The sequence below is a fragment of the Marmota flaviventris genome, chromosome 11 (genome assembly GCF_047511675.1).
Source record: "Marmota flaviventris isolate mMarFla1 chromosome 11, mMarFla1.hap1, whole genome shotgun sequence".
NCBI classification, from domain to species: domain Eukaryota; kingdom Metazoa; phylum Chordata; class Mammalia; order Rodentia; family Sciuridae; genus Marmota; species Marmota flaviventris.
In genome coordinates, this window is record NC_092508.1 from 30,928,298 (window position 1) to 30,940,389 (window position 12,092).

Consider the following 12,092-nt stretch of genomic DNA (forward strand, 5'->3'; position numbering starts at 1 on the left):
AAAAATATCTCATTGATCAGATTTTACCAACTGACCAGGCAAGAGATCATGAAAGGAGAGACCGGCTGACATGGGCCTGATTACTTTGCTTACAAAAGCTTTTTGTAGCTGTCATTATCTGGGATTTGCTCCTGTATTCTACAGTGTCAATTTCTTAGAGAGATTGAGAAGGGCTGCCAAAGGCATTCTTCTTTGTCAAATGTTTTGCTTATTATTGAGTTTGTACCCAGGGAGACATTTATCTTTTGTGGAAGCATTGCTGCCACACTTGCTCTGATGCCAGGTTCAGTCCCAGTGATGTTTAAGGAGGTCCTGTTGGAGCAGAAGGGATGGATGTTGAGTGAATGCAAGTAATTAGCTCAAAGATGTGTGATCGGAAGGTCAGCATAGTAAACTGCCAGAAGGATTGAGAACCTGAGGCCTTGCTCAGCTGGGGTTGCCCAAAGTTAGCTCACTTGAGACCACTGTATATTCCTTACACACACCTTTGGTTGACCTTTATTCCACACTGTGCTTTTAAAAGAGGTAATTCCACAGGGATACTTTACTAATGAGAAGCCATAGCTGTATTTGGTTTATTGGTGATATAAAAGGGATTTTATCGCAACCTTACTGCATCCCAATCCAAAATATATTAATATCATCATAGCACACACAATAGGATCAGAGACTGTGGCTAAAATGGCATTGTGTCATGGACTATTTCTTCACTTTTCTATCTACTTTTACAATAACCTTGGGATCCAATGCCTCCCTAAAAGCAGCGCCAAAGTCTGTATCTATTGCGTTGTCAATTGCTAAGTGCTACATGAGACTGTATTTTATGATGCAAGGGGGAGAAAGAGTGAAATTTCTACTTCTGATGCAAGAGGCAGAAATAGCCCAAGTTTGATGAATGATCCATGTTTGAGCATGCAATCAGAAAAACCTTCTTCTCACTTGTAAGATGAGCAAGCATGGTACGGCTGTAACGGTAAGAATAAATATCTAATTCTTAAGTATCCTGATCTAAGGAACTCTGCTTGATTTTCTCCCCCCACGCATGGTATTGAGGGGAACAAGCTCAGAAACTTGACAAGTTTTTTTGTTTTTTTTTTAAGGTTTCTTGGTTGCATTCAGCCAACTCTGCATCTCTCTCTGACTTTTCACACCATATAAATTCAGAACACAGACCCTATTTTAAAATATCTCTTCAGAATAGAAAAATAAACTTGCCTGTACATGGAACATCTCCAAAGAGAGAACATGAACAAACAGGTTTCTAATTTCAGGTGGAAAGGAGACCTTTTGGCCCGAATCTAATTGCAGATAAGAAACTCTCCTATCTAGTTCATAACCAACTACCATCCAGTAGTGACTTTTTTGAAGTACACAAATTTAGATCTGGTTATTTATTTACAGAGGAAATGGATAATTAACCATGTACAATACAGGGCTGCATTTGCAATCTTGGCTTCCAGAAATCATGTAGCTGAGGAAGTTTTAGTCATTCTCTACACCCTTGGATTGTGCTGTCTTCCAAATGAGTAGCGTTAAACTGCTTTCTGTGTAAAAACTGAAAAGCTGAAGAGCTGTGCCCTACGATGCTGAGTGGGGAAGTGCTTGTGTGACAGCTTCCGACCTCTGTGAGAGTTTAATCCTTATGAACTTGTATCTTTACCCATATGACTTTCTATTCCACAGAGCAAGAGTCTGACTTCTGTTTTATACTCTGCTGGGTTTTGAAAATTGGAAGCACATTGTTCAATTAAGAACCAATTAATGTGACATTCCAGCACGAAATAAGTGTTAGGCAAGAGGAACCCACTGCAAACTAATCAGTCTAAGTTTCACTGCTCATGATCTGCTGTTTCTTAAAGGCATAAAAGTAGTTTGCATTCATTCCACCTCCAGCTCCTGTAACTTGACTGAGTTCCTAAACTACGTAGGATCAAGTTGAGTCAAGATCACTCGACAACCTTCCCAGGGTACCCCAGTTTCTGGAAAATTATGCACAGCAAGGCTGTGCTCTTTCTCTCACATTACTACCAAGTCACCGCTTTATAGCTGATGCTTCTATTTGCCATGTGACTCAAAGGATAAATAGCAACCAGAAACTCAAAGGGCATACTTGGCAATCCAATCCTCTCAAGTATAGTTTGCGTCTGTGAACTTTAGTTTCCTCATCTCTTAAATGGAAGAAGCAGAATCTATTAGATGGAACCAAGTTACTCTGCCACTCACTGCCAGAGAAGAATAAGCCCTGTTTTTTTGAATAAATGCCAGCCTCAGCAATTAGTCCATCAACTTAAATTCTTCTCGCAGTTTCAATTAGATGGAGAAAGCCTTCCCTGGTTTCCACTCAGCCTGTTGTGCAACATTTCTGCAAGGCTAACAGATGTCTTATTCCACCCCAGAGAGAGTTCTATTTCAGCTAGCCTGCATTCCTAGTTCCTAAAGCACTCCAGGATCTAGTGGGTGAAAGGCACTCATTAGCATCATAAGATGATGTGTGTTAGTAGTAAATAAGCCATGGTAAAAAGGCAGGCAGTGATCACACTCTTGTTAACAAGTCTTCCAACAGTCTAGCTGGATTCACTCTATACCGAGATCTGGTTGAATATCAAAGAACTTGGAATGCCATCTTTTACAAGGAATTTTTTTTTTTTTTTTTAATGTCAAGATTGAGAGAAAAATAGAGAAACTAAAACCCCTAAGATAGAAGTTCACAGTCTGTCAGTATCATCTCCCACTTCAAGATGAATGTGCCGGGAGATATTCCATACAATTCTTTTGGCAGGTTTATTATTTTTTAACATCATTTAAGGCAGTTGTCCAAATAATATTCTAAGAGAAAGAGCTTCACCAAATTTCTACTGCATCCCAGAGGGCCGTATTAATTTCTTTCCCCCCACCTTCTCCATGTCCTTCTCCATTTTCTCCTCCAGTCATTTCACCTCCTCCTGCTGTGCTATGTTCAGAGCCCTCAAAAACAGCTTTCTGTTGCTTATTGTCAATTTGTCCCCCTGCCCATTCTTTCTCTTCTCCCTTGTTCTGAGCCAGGGAGCCTGACCCTGGGGCCTCCCTCTGTCAGATTTCCCTGGCTGGCTTCAAGTCAAGGGCAGACCAAAGTGAGCCACTATTGTGACAGGGCTTGAGCCTTCTGGGAAACTGAGACAGTGCAAAGACCACACCCCCTTCAAGCCCCAATTCTTGCAATTAAGTCAAATATTTTAGACATGTTGCATGAATTTTATAGAAAGGATAGGAAAAGGGAAAGGGACACTCTCAAGGCAGAGAGGAGCTCCTCTCAGGAGTGGGACAGTGCCTCTTCTGCATTCCAGTTCTATTGGGGGATCCCAGAGAAGTTTTGACTTTTGACTAACAGGAGGATAACATTAGACTTTCAAATTTCTACTCCCATGACAACTCTAGGTCATGGGAGAAGAAAGACTCCGTTCCAGCACCTCCCACTTTGGCCCACGCTGACCAATTCTAATTGGATCCTGTTTTAGTTGTAGAAGGGCACAATACTATTTATTTATTTGTTTGTTTGTTTATGTGTGAGTATCAAACTCAGGGCCTCACACTTACTAGCAAGTGCTCTACCACTGAGCTATAACCTCAATCCCTCTAATAGGATTCTTTTTCTTTTTATTCTAATTTGTTACATATGACAGCAGAATGCATTACTGTTCATATTACACATATAGAGCACAATTTTTCATATCTCTGGTTGTATACAAAGTATATTTGTGTCTTCATACATGTACATAGGGTAATGATGTCCATCTCATTCCACCTTCTTTCCTACCCCCAAGCCTCCTCCCTTCCCTTCCCACCTCTTTGCCCTATCTAGAGTTTGTCTAATCCTCCCTTGCTCCCCCTCCCAACCCCACTATGAATCAGCCTCCTTATATCAGAGAAAACATTCGGCATTTGGTTTTGGGGGATTGGCTAACTTCACATTATATTCTCCAGCTCCATCCATTTACTTGCAAATGCCATGATTTTATTCTCTTTTATTGCTGAATTATATTCCATTGTGTATACATGCCACATTTTCTTTATCCATTCAACTACTGAAGGGCATCTAGATTGGTTCCACAGTTTAGCTATTGTGAATTGTGCTGCGATAAACATTGATGTGGCTGTGTCCCTGTAGTATGCTCTTTTTGGATTCTTTTTTTTTTTTTTTTTTTTTTTTTAGAGAGAGAGAGAGAGAGAGAGAGAGAGAGAGAGAGAGAGAGAGAGGGAATTTTATTATTTTTATTTTTTGGCGGACACAATATCTTTATTTGTATGTGAGGATCGAACCCAGGCCGCACGCATGCCAGGCGAGCACGCTAACACTTGAGCCACATCTCCAACCCATCTTTTTGGATTCCTAACCATAAATTTTTACATAATTTTTTAAGGAGGAATTATCCTTATCTCCCTCAGTTTTGGGATCTGATCTGTGTAAAGGGTCATAGAAATCTCCCCCTTCAGGGTAACTTGGGTTCCTCTTATGAACATTATTTCAGGCCTGCATTTCTCTTGCAGATAACAGGTAGTTTGCTGAGGAATGTGACATATCTTGTTCACTTAAGCCAAGCAAGCCTGCAGGTAAATTGTTTCTTGGAAAAGAAAGCATGCAGGGGTCAGCACAATGGGTCCATCTTATAGAATTGTTCTCTGAACCTGATGTTCAAATGACTCACATCTGTCTGTCCCCTGTCAGTTTGGCAGTGGCTTTACCCCTCTGTAACCAGAGCTCCAGCTCTGGTATTTGTCTCCTTGCCCTTTCTCTTGGAGGCCATAGTGGATTCTGCTGTCGCTAGTCTCTGGCTACGACCATCTTATTTATTCCCTCACTCCAGTTCACACTTCTGCAATCACTTCAGAGAACCATTCGAGTTGGATCCTGAGTCTTGACAAGACTCTGTTCCTGCACCTCCCACCTCCCACATACACAAAAGGAAGGGAAAATATAGATACAAAACCATGTTGAACCCATGTGGGGCTTATGGCCTGATTCACTGTCTAAGTTTTCTTCAAGTCTGCATATACAAGCCTTTATTTCTGTTCTTTTTAGTGATATAATGATGAAAGACCCACCGATTCCCTGTCCAAGAAAGACGCACGAGGCACTGGCTGCAAAAGCAAGAGGCGATTTATTGATACACAGGCGCCTGCGGGTGCCCAGCGAAACCTCAGCCGGAGCTTCGGTGAACTGGCACACCGGGCTTTGGGGTACAGATCTTTTATAGGGTACAGTGGTCAGTTTCCCTCCTAGCACAGTAACAGGTATCTCATTGGCTCTTTTGAATCCAGCATATAGGTCACTTAAAGGGTAAACTTGTTTTTCACTATAGGTTCCTGGAAAAACCATATAAAAACCATTTGTTATTCATTGTATGGTTTTTCATTGTATGATCCCGTTTGCCCAACCGTGCCGGTTCCTTTCCCAACCATCCTGTCCTTTCTTAATCGGTTACACTTAACTGATTTTCTGAAAAATACATCTGACGTCTGTGCAGGTGCGGAAGCAAGCCCTGGTGATTTATTACTGGGCCTAAAGTTATTGGGCTGGGGTCTTTCATTCCCCCCTTTTTCTTTATCATGGATAGAATCTTATATCCATTGTTCTGCTTGCTCAGGTTCTTGGATTAAGCTTGTGTGTGACCCTGTTTGTTGTTTAAGCAACTGGTACTGTTGAGTTAGAACCATAGTTTGGATTATAGAAAGTCTCTCTCTCATGAATTGCACCAATCTATTGAGTATGCAGGGTCCAAACGTTAGGATTATTAGCAGAATAACTAAAGGTCCCGCTATGGTGGATAGCAAAGTAGTTAACCATGGGGATTTGTTAAACCAATGTTTAAACCATCCTTGTTGTGCTTCAAATTTTTTTTTTTTTTTTTTTTTTTTGCCTTTTTGCCAACCTTTTAGTGACTTTTTCCATAGTTTCCCGGACCACCCCCGTATGGTCAGCATAAAAACAACATTGTTCCTTTAAAACCACATAGAGACCATCTTTTCTAAGGAATCACAGATCTAATCTCCTCCTATTTTGTAGCACGACTTCTGCGAGGGAAGAGAGAGATTTCTCTAAGGCAGTGATAGACTTGGTCACTTGATATTAGACCCCCGATTTATCTAACTACACTGACTACCTAACTTTAAATCTGGCTTTATTTATTTATTTATTTATTTATTTTTTTAACTTGGGAACTCCTTACTGCTGTGAGGAAGGGGGACGAAGAGAATCTTTCTGGCTTCTTCAGGCTGAAAAGGGATGGCGTGGGGCAAGCAGTTTGGAGTCCCCCTTAAAAATATTGGGTCTATCGAGTGGTCCATGATGAAAGTCTAATTGAGAAGTAATAGGCTGGAGGGCCATTTGAGTGATGGGTGGTCTATAAGAGAAACAAGAACTTATTAGTACTGGAACCATATTGATGCAGTAATAAATGCCACAGCACAGAAATATGCCGATGAGTATAATGGCCAAGACAAAGATTAACAATGTTTTTTATCAGGCAGTACCAGGAACTAGGAGCTAGGATATTGTTTCCACGAAAAAGTTGCTGAGAACATGGCTTCCATCTGAGCAGGTAAATCTTTAAGGATATTTGTCACATTGTCAGAAATGTCAGGGATGTCAACACAACAACTTACATGTAAGGGTACAGATGTCTTTTTTTTTAAGATATGGTTTAATAATTTAATGCCATCTGATCCTGCAAAATCCTTTTACTAGTACAACCTCTATGTCTAATAGAGAAATCTTTAATTCTGCTACTTAGGGCTGGATAACCATATTAGCAAACATCAAGCCTACCTGCGTTGGCTAGAAATAAAGGCCTTAGACTAAAACTATTCTAGCAGTCCCTTTGACAGTTATCAGGCATTTCTGTCTAAGAATCTCTTTTGTAGCCTCCAGTTTACTTATTTATGGAAGTTACATTTAACTATTATTATCATTTAAGATGTCTAGGAACAGCTGTGCTTTGGCTTTGACTGTCTTTGCTAAATGTTTAAGATGAAGCAAGTCAAACTGACTTTTGTCTCTACCTATTGTTTACAGTCAGCTGAGTTATCCTGGGAGTCCTCGGGAACTTCATAGCAGCTTTTCAGTTCTGCTAGTGCCATTTGCGCTAGGATGGGTCCAGGCCTTGCTTGACCATATGGCTTCCCTCAGAAGCATCAGGGATGTCTCCCTTTTCTAATGACCCTCCTCTGTACAGCAAATGCACCGATTGGCTTTCTGTCCTCCACCGGTCTCATTAATCTCCCTGCTCAGGAGGTTATGTGGCCTAGAGTTGCTGAGCCCTTTGGAGAAGTCCCCTATTCCCTGATTCAGACTGACTCAGAGGGCAAGAGCCGAATATTGGTTTTCTTGGCCCTTTTAATTTAACTAATTTTAAAAACTTGATCTTAAACATCCAGCAAATAAGTTAACAGCCTTATATTAAGAGCACTGGGCTTTAATGTCTATCTCTCTATCCTGTAGGTGATAACTCCTTATCTTATGTTGACCCAGGTTGTGTTCTTAAAGCAATACCTCTTTAAAACATTAACAGGCAATCCTTAAACCATCTATAAGCAAACTACAAAACAAAACTAACTAGGGTAAAAACATATTTAGCTTATATAATAGCTACCTTGAATTTTGGCAGGGTTATACATCATAATTTCCTGTTTGAGATCCTAGTAATCTTGGCAAAAACCTACTTTTGGACACAACTTTAACTGTACTGAAATCTGGCTTACTTTTTTCATAGCCACTTTCACATGTAGTGAGATGGGACAGAGCCTTATTTCAAGTAAGGCAGGGCTCTTTATAAATCTCAAGTACTATAGTTCTGAAGCTGATCATTTTACAAAGTTTACATAAATTGTTGTTCAAGTTTACATGAACATTAGCTAACACAACATAATATCACACCTAAAACATGAATTAAAGGCTGAAAGCTTTTAACCTCTTGTAGAAAAGTAGTAATGTACTTTTGTGTTTTGCAATAAAACCTTCACATAGATTAGGCTCTTATTAACTTAAAAATACATGAATTGTATCTCAGAGTAGAAAGTAACATGGAACCGTACATATCTTATTGATAACAAGTTCAGTTATAGAACACAAATGATATAATTGAATCTCCAACATGTTTTTTTTTTTTTTAAGCCTAAAATTACCATACAACTTTAGAACACCAGCTTGATATAATGTTCTTTTGAAGCTTCTACCTTACAGACTTGTATACCTGGAAGATATGAACACATTAATAACACCATAATTACATAAACCTCCTTTTGTTCACATTTTGAAACAATACTTGTAAACTTTTAAATTTAAGCAGAGTTAACATTTTATTAGGGCCTTTTTGAACACCTAGAGAAACTTATAAGCTTAATTTTGAGGACATCTTTACTTTTATCTGTTTACCCAATCTAAATTGAACCGTTTGAATCACGTGAATTAAAGATATTTGGATCTATTTTTAATTTTTTTTTTTTATGAGCGCTCCTCATCTGTCAATTGTTATATCACTGTAGGATATATGGACATACACACATACAGACATACCGACATACAACACATAACAAGAGTGTGCACACATAACAATAATAAAGGCCTCGTAGCTTTTTGCAGATGAAATCTCCATTGCAATGTTTTTTTGTTTTAAAAAAACTTCACTGATCAGAAAAACATTAACCTAGGTCTGCAGGATCAGAATCACGAGCTCAAAAAAAAAATACAGAATCTAAGAAAAAACAAGAGTCCTAAAAAAAAAAAAAAGATGACTGGCCAGTAGTTAGTAAATACCATACAATTTACTTCTTGGTTTGGTCTAGTTTGAGTTCAGGTAAAAAGACACTTTTACCTTCTTTTTTTTTTTTCTTGGGCCTGAGCTCCAAGCTGCTTCTGTTTGCATATCAGCTTAAGCCCTGACCAAGGTCTGGAAGGAGCAGGGAAAAAAAAAACTGCTATTTTGAGCAGACACTTTAGGCCCAAGGCGTTTTAACCTTAAGTTATATTTCCAGGTTTAGATGTTGAAAATTATGATACAAATTTAAGAAGCAATTTCCAAAATTTAAAATTTTATATCTTTTTACACTAGAAAAACTTGTTCACATAAAACTGGAAATAGGATCTCTACCATCAGAAGAAATTTCTTTAGTACCTCTAAGCCACTTTGCTTGTTTTGAAGTTTCTAAAGTAGCATTGAGTTACATTAAATTTGCCCACACACTACCATATATATCTGAAATTAAGCTTTGAAAATTTTTAAGACTATTACTATTTAATTATTTAATGTCATTTTTATGAGCCAGACCAACGTTTTAATTTCTTTTCAGGCTACCCAGTTCAAAATTGAAACTCTTTAAATTTTTTTTTTATCCCAAGTATTTAAGTTTTCTAGCATGAACTATCTGAAATCAAATTAAACAATTGCTTAAACCCAACTTTTAACTGCAAGATAGTGCAATGCTTTAGAAACCCATTCAGATACCAGATTGTTACAATAAAAATTATTATTATTATTATTTTTAGACACACATTTAATTTAGATTATCCCTAAGAAACAATCAGACAACCAGATAAGAAAATATCTCTCCAGGTTTTGAACTTTCATTTAATTATGACTCCCATCAATGGCACCATAGACTTTCCCATGAGTGGACCAGATGTTTTCACGTAGGGGCAACTATAGGTGTGACTGGCTTTACTGCATTCAGTGTCCCTTCTTTTTAAGTAAACAGAGGTAGCGTAATCCTTAAGATGTAGATAAGGACCCAGGGAACTCCCCAGAGCTAAATGGCTCTGGCAGCTGCTGGGAGTCCCTTAATCCTATCTTTCACCCATAGGATCAGTTCCTCCAGTTTGGTTTGACCTTAGGCATTAGGCATTTTTTTTTTTTTTCTAACTTTTTAGTAGCCAGCTCCCAAAAAGTCCATCCTCTGCTTGCAGTTGTTTCGAGTGCTAGGCTTCCCCAAGAGAGCAGAGTGGGGACTCCTTAAAAGTCCCCTTGAGAGTGTTAAAATTTGTGACTGAAAATTTGGTTCCCATCTCTAAAGCCAATTAACACTAATTTAATAATGAGGACAGGGCTTTGAGAAAAGTCAAAGCGAGATGTTAAAGTTGTTATAGATTGTCCCATGTTAGTCTCAGGTGGAATGAGAAAATGCAGAGGCAAGGAGACAGATACAAATCAGACAGGACACAAAACACAAAGAACGCTGCGGCTTCGGGCAAAGGCAAGAAGACAGACACAAATATCAGACTGGACACAGAGAACGCTGCGCGGCTCGAGCACAAACCGAACGTACCTGACGGATTAGGGAGAGGAGGGATACTGTCACCTCCTTCACCCACGAGTACAGTGTACTCTACAGAACATTGGAGGCCCCCCAAGATGGGCCTCCCTGAGCCCCTGGGACGTCTCCCAGGGTGGCAGGGGAGAAGTCCGAGTTCGTCAACTCCTTCTCAAGCTGCCCAGAATACAGAGCGATTACGCGTAATCGTACAGACGCTGCGCATGAACAGATAACAAGATAACAACCAGACAGACAGAGACACAAAATGACACGAACTGGCCAGCTTACCTCCCAGTGGTTATCGGGTGTTCCTCGGGCAGGGATCCGGACGGGGTTACAGGAGTTCTCCTGGCTGGCTCGCCAAATGAAAGACCCACCGATTCCCTGTCCAAGAAAGACGCACGAGGCACTGGCTGCAAAAGCAAGAGGCGATTTATTGATACACAGGCGCCTGCGGGTGCCCAGCGAAACCTCAGCCGGAGCTTCGGTGAACTGGCACACCGGGCTTTGGGGTACAGATCTTTTATAGGGTACAGTGGTCAGTTTCCCTCCTAGCACAGTAACAGGTATCTCATTGGCTCTTTTGAATCCAGCATATAGGTCACTTAAAGGGTAAACTTGTTTTTCACTATAGGTTCCTGGAAAAACCATATAAAAACCATTTGTTATTCATTGTATGGTTTTTCATTGTATGATCCCGTTTGCCCAACCGTGCCGGTTCCTTTCCCAACCATCCTGTCCTTTCTTAATCGGTTACACTTAACTGATTTTCTGAAAAATACATCTGACGTCTGTGCAGGTGCGGAAGCAAGCCCTGGTGATTTATTACTGGGCCTAAAGTTATTGGGCTGGGGTCTTTCAATGACACTTCTATTGTGGAAGAATGAGTCACTGAAGAATCCTACTTTATTTTGGAGCTTTGTTGATATAAAAGTAAATAGGATAACTGTTTAAAATGGTGAGAAAATCATAATTAGCTTGACTACTTTAATGAAGAGTGAAATATTAGCCAAAATAAAATTTCAATCCATTTATATTTTTATAACAAATGTCTTTTATATTTATTTATTTTAAGCTGGTAATATTAGCAGCTCTCTTGAGGATTAAGCCTAATTTCAGTATGCTCCCAAAGGAGTCCTATTAATTTAAAAGGCAGTAAGTATTTAGTGAGAGGATTCAACTTTAGGAAGTATAAATTCACTTTCATTGCATTACAAAGGACATAAGATACTTTTTAAATGGTAACCAAATATTTGTAGCTGGTGTACTTCCTTTCTCATTACAGTGTTTGTCATGAAGATGAATTAATGTTGTGCCATTTTCTGTTCTTATTACAATCGTGGTTTGGAGATGAAATATTGGATGTTTAATGTCTTTATGAATTACAGCAGAGAACTGTATGATGTTGACCTTTTTAATATTCTGGCTTCTGACTGGCTGGCATTTCCACTGCTCCTCCTCCTAAAACTATTCCTACAAATATGGAAGAAAGGTTGAGGATAGGTGGCCAATGAGAGAGCAGAATATTAAAAAGGTCAACAGAGAACAGTCTTTTCCATAAATTAAAAAAAAGTATTAAGACATTAGAATTCAAATGCTATAACTCATGAACAAAATATGCAATCAATAGTTGTAAAAAATAACTCTAAAATCTTCTCCTGATGTTGAAAAAGGCACAACATAATTATTCAAGGTTAAAAATAATCTCTTAAATATTTTATAAAAGATTGAGGATTTTATTCAATCACAAAGTTACTAAAATGAGACATAATAATTTTTCTTCTCTTTCCTTCTGGTTAAAAATTGTATTA

The 12,092-nt window shown here is 39.0% G+C and overlaps 1 long non-coding RNA gene across 3 annotated transcripts; it reads right to left on the reverse strand.

Annotated features, from left to right (window-relative positions):
- Positions 1-5,116: 5,116 nt before the first annotated feature.
- Positions 5,117-11,110, reverse strand: LOC139707637 (uncharacterized). Of its 3 annotated transcripts, XR_011709076.1 has the most exons (4): positions 10,570-11,110; positions 8,158-8,225; positions 6,204-6,377; positions 5,117-5,340 (listed from the first exon to the last, which is right to left on the reverse strand). It is a non-coding gene; the product is annotated as an uncharacterized lncRNA (long non-coding RNA). The 3 variants fall into 3 exon arrangements; XR_011709075.1 differs by lacking the exon at positions 8,158-8,225 and having other exon boundaries at positions 10,570-11,106; XR_011709074.1 differs by lacking the exons at positions 8,158-8,225; positions 10,570-11,110 and having other exon boundaries at positions 6,204-8,151.
- Positions 11,111-12,092: the final 982 nt, after the last annotated feature.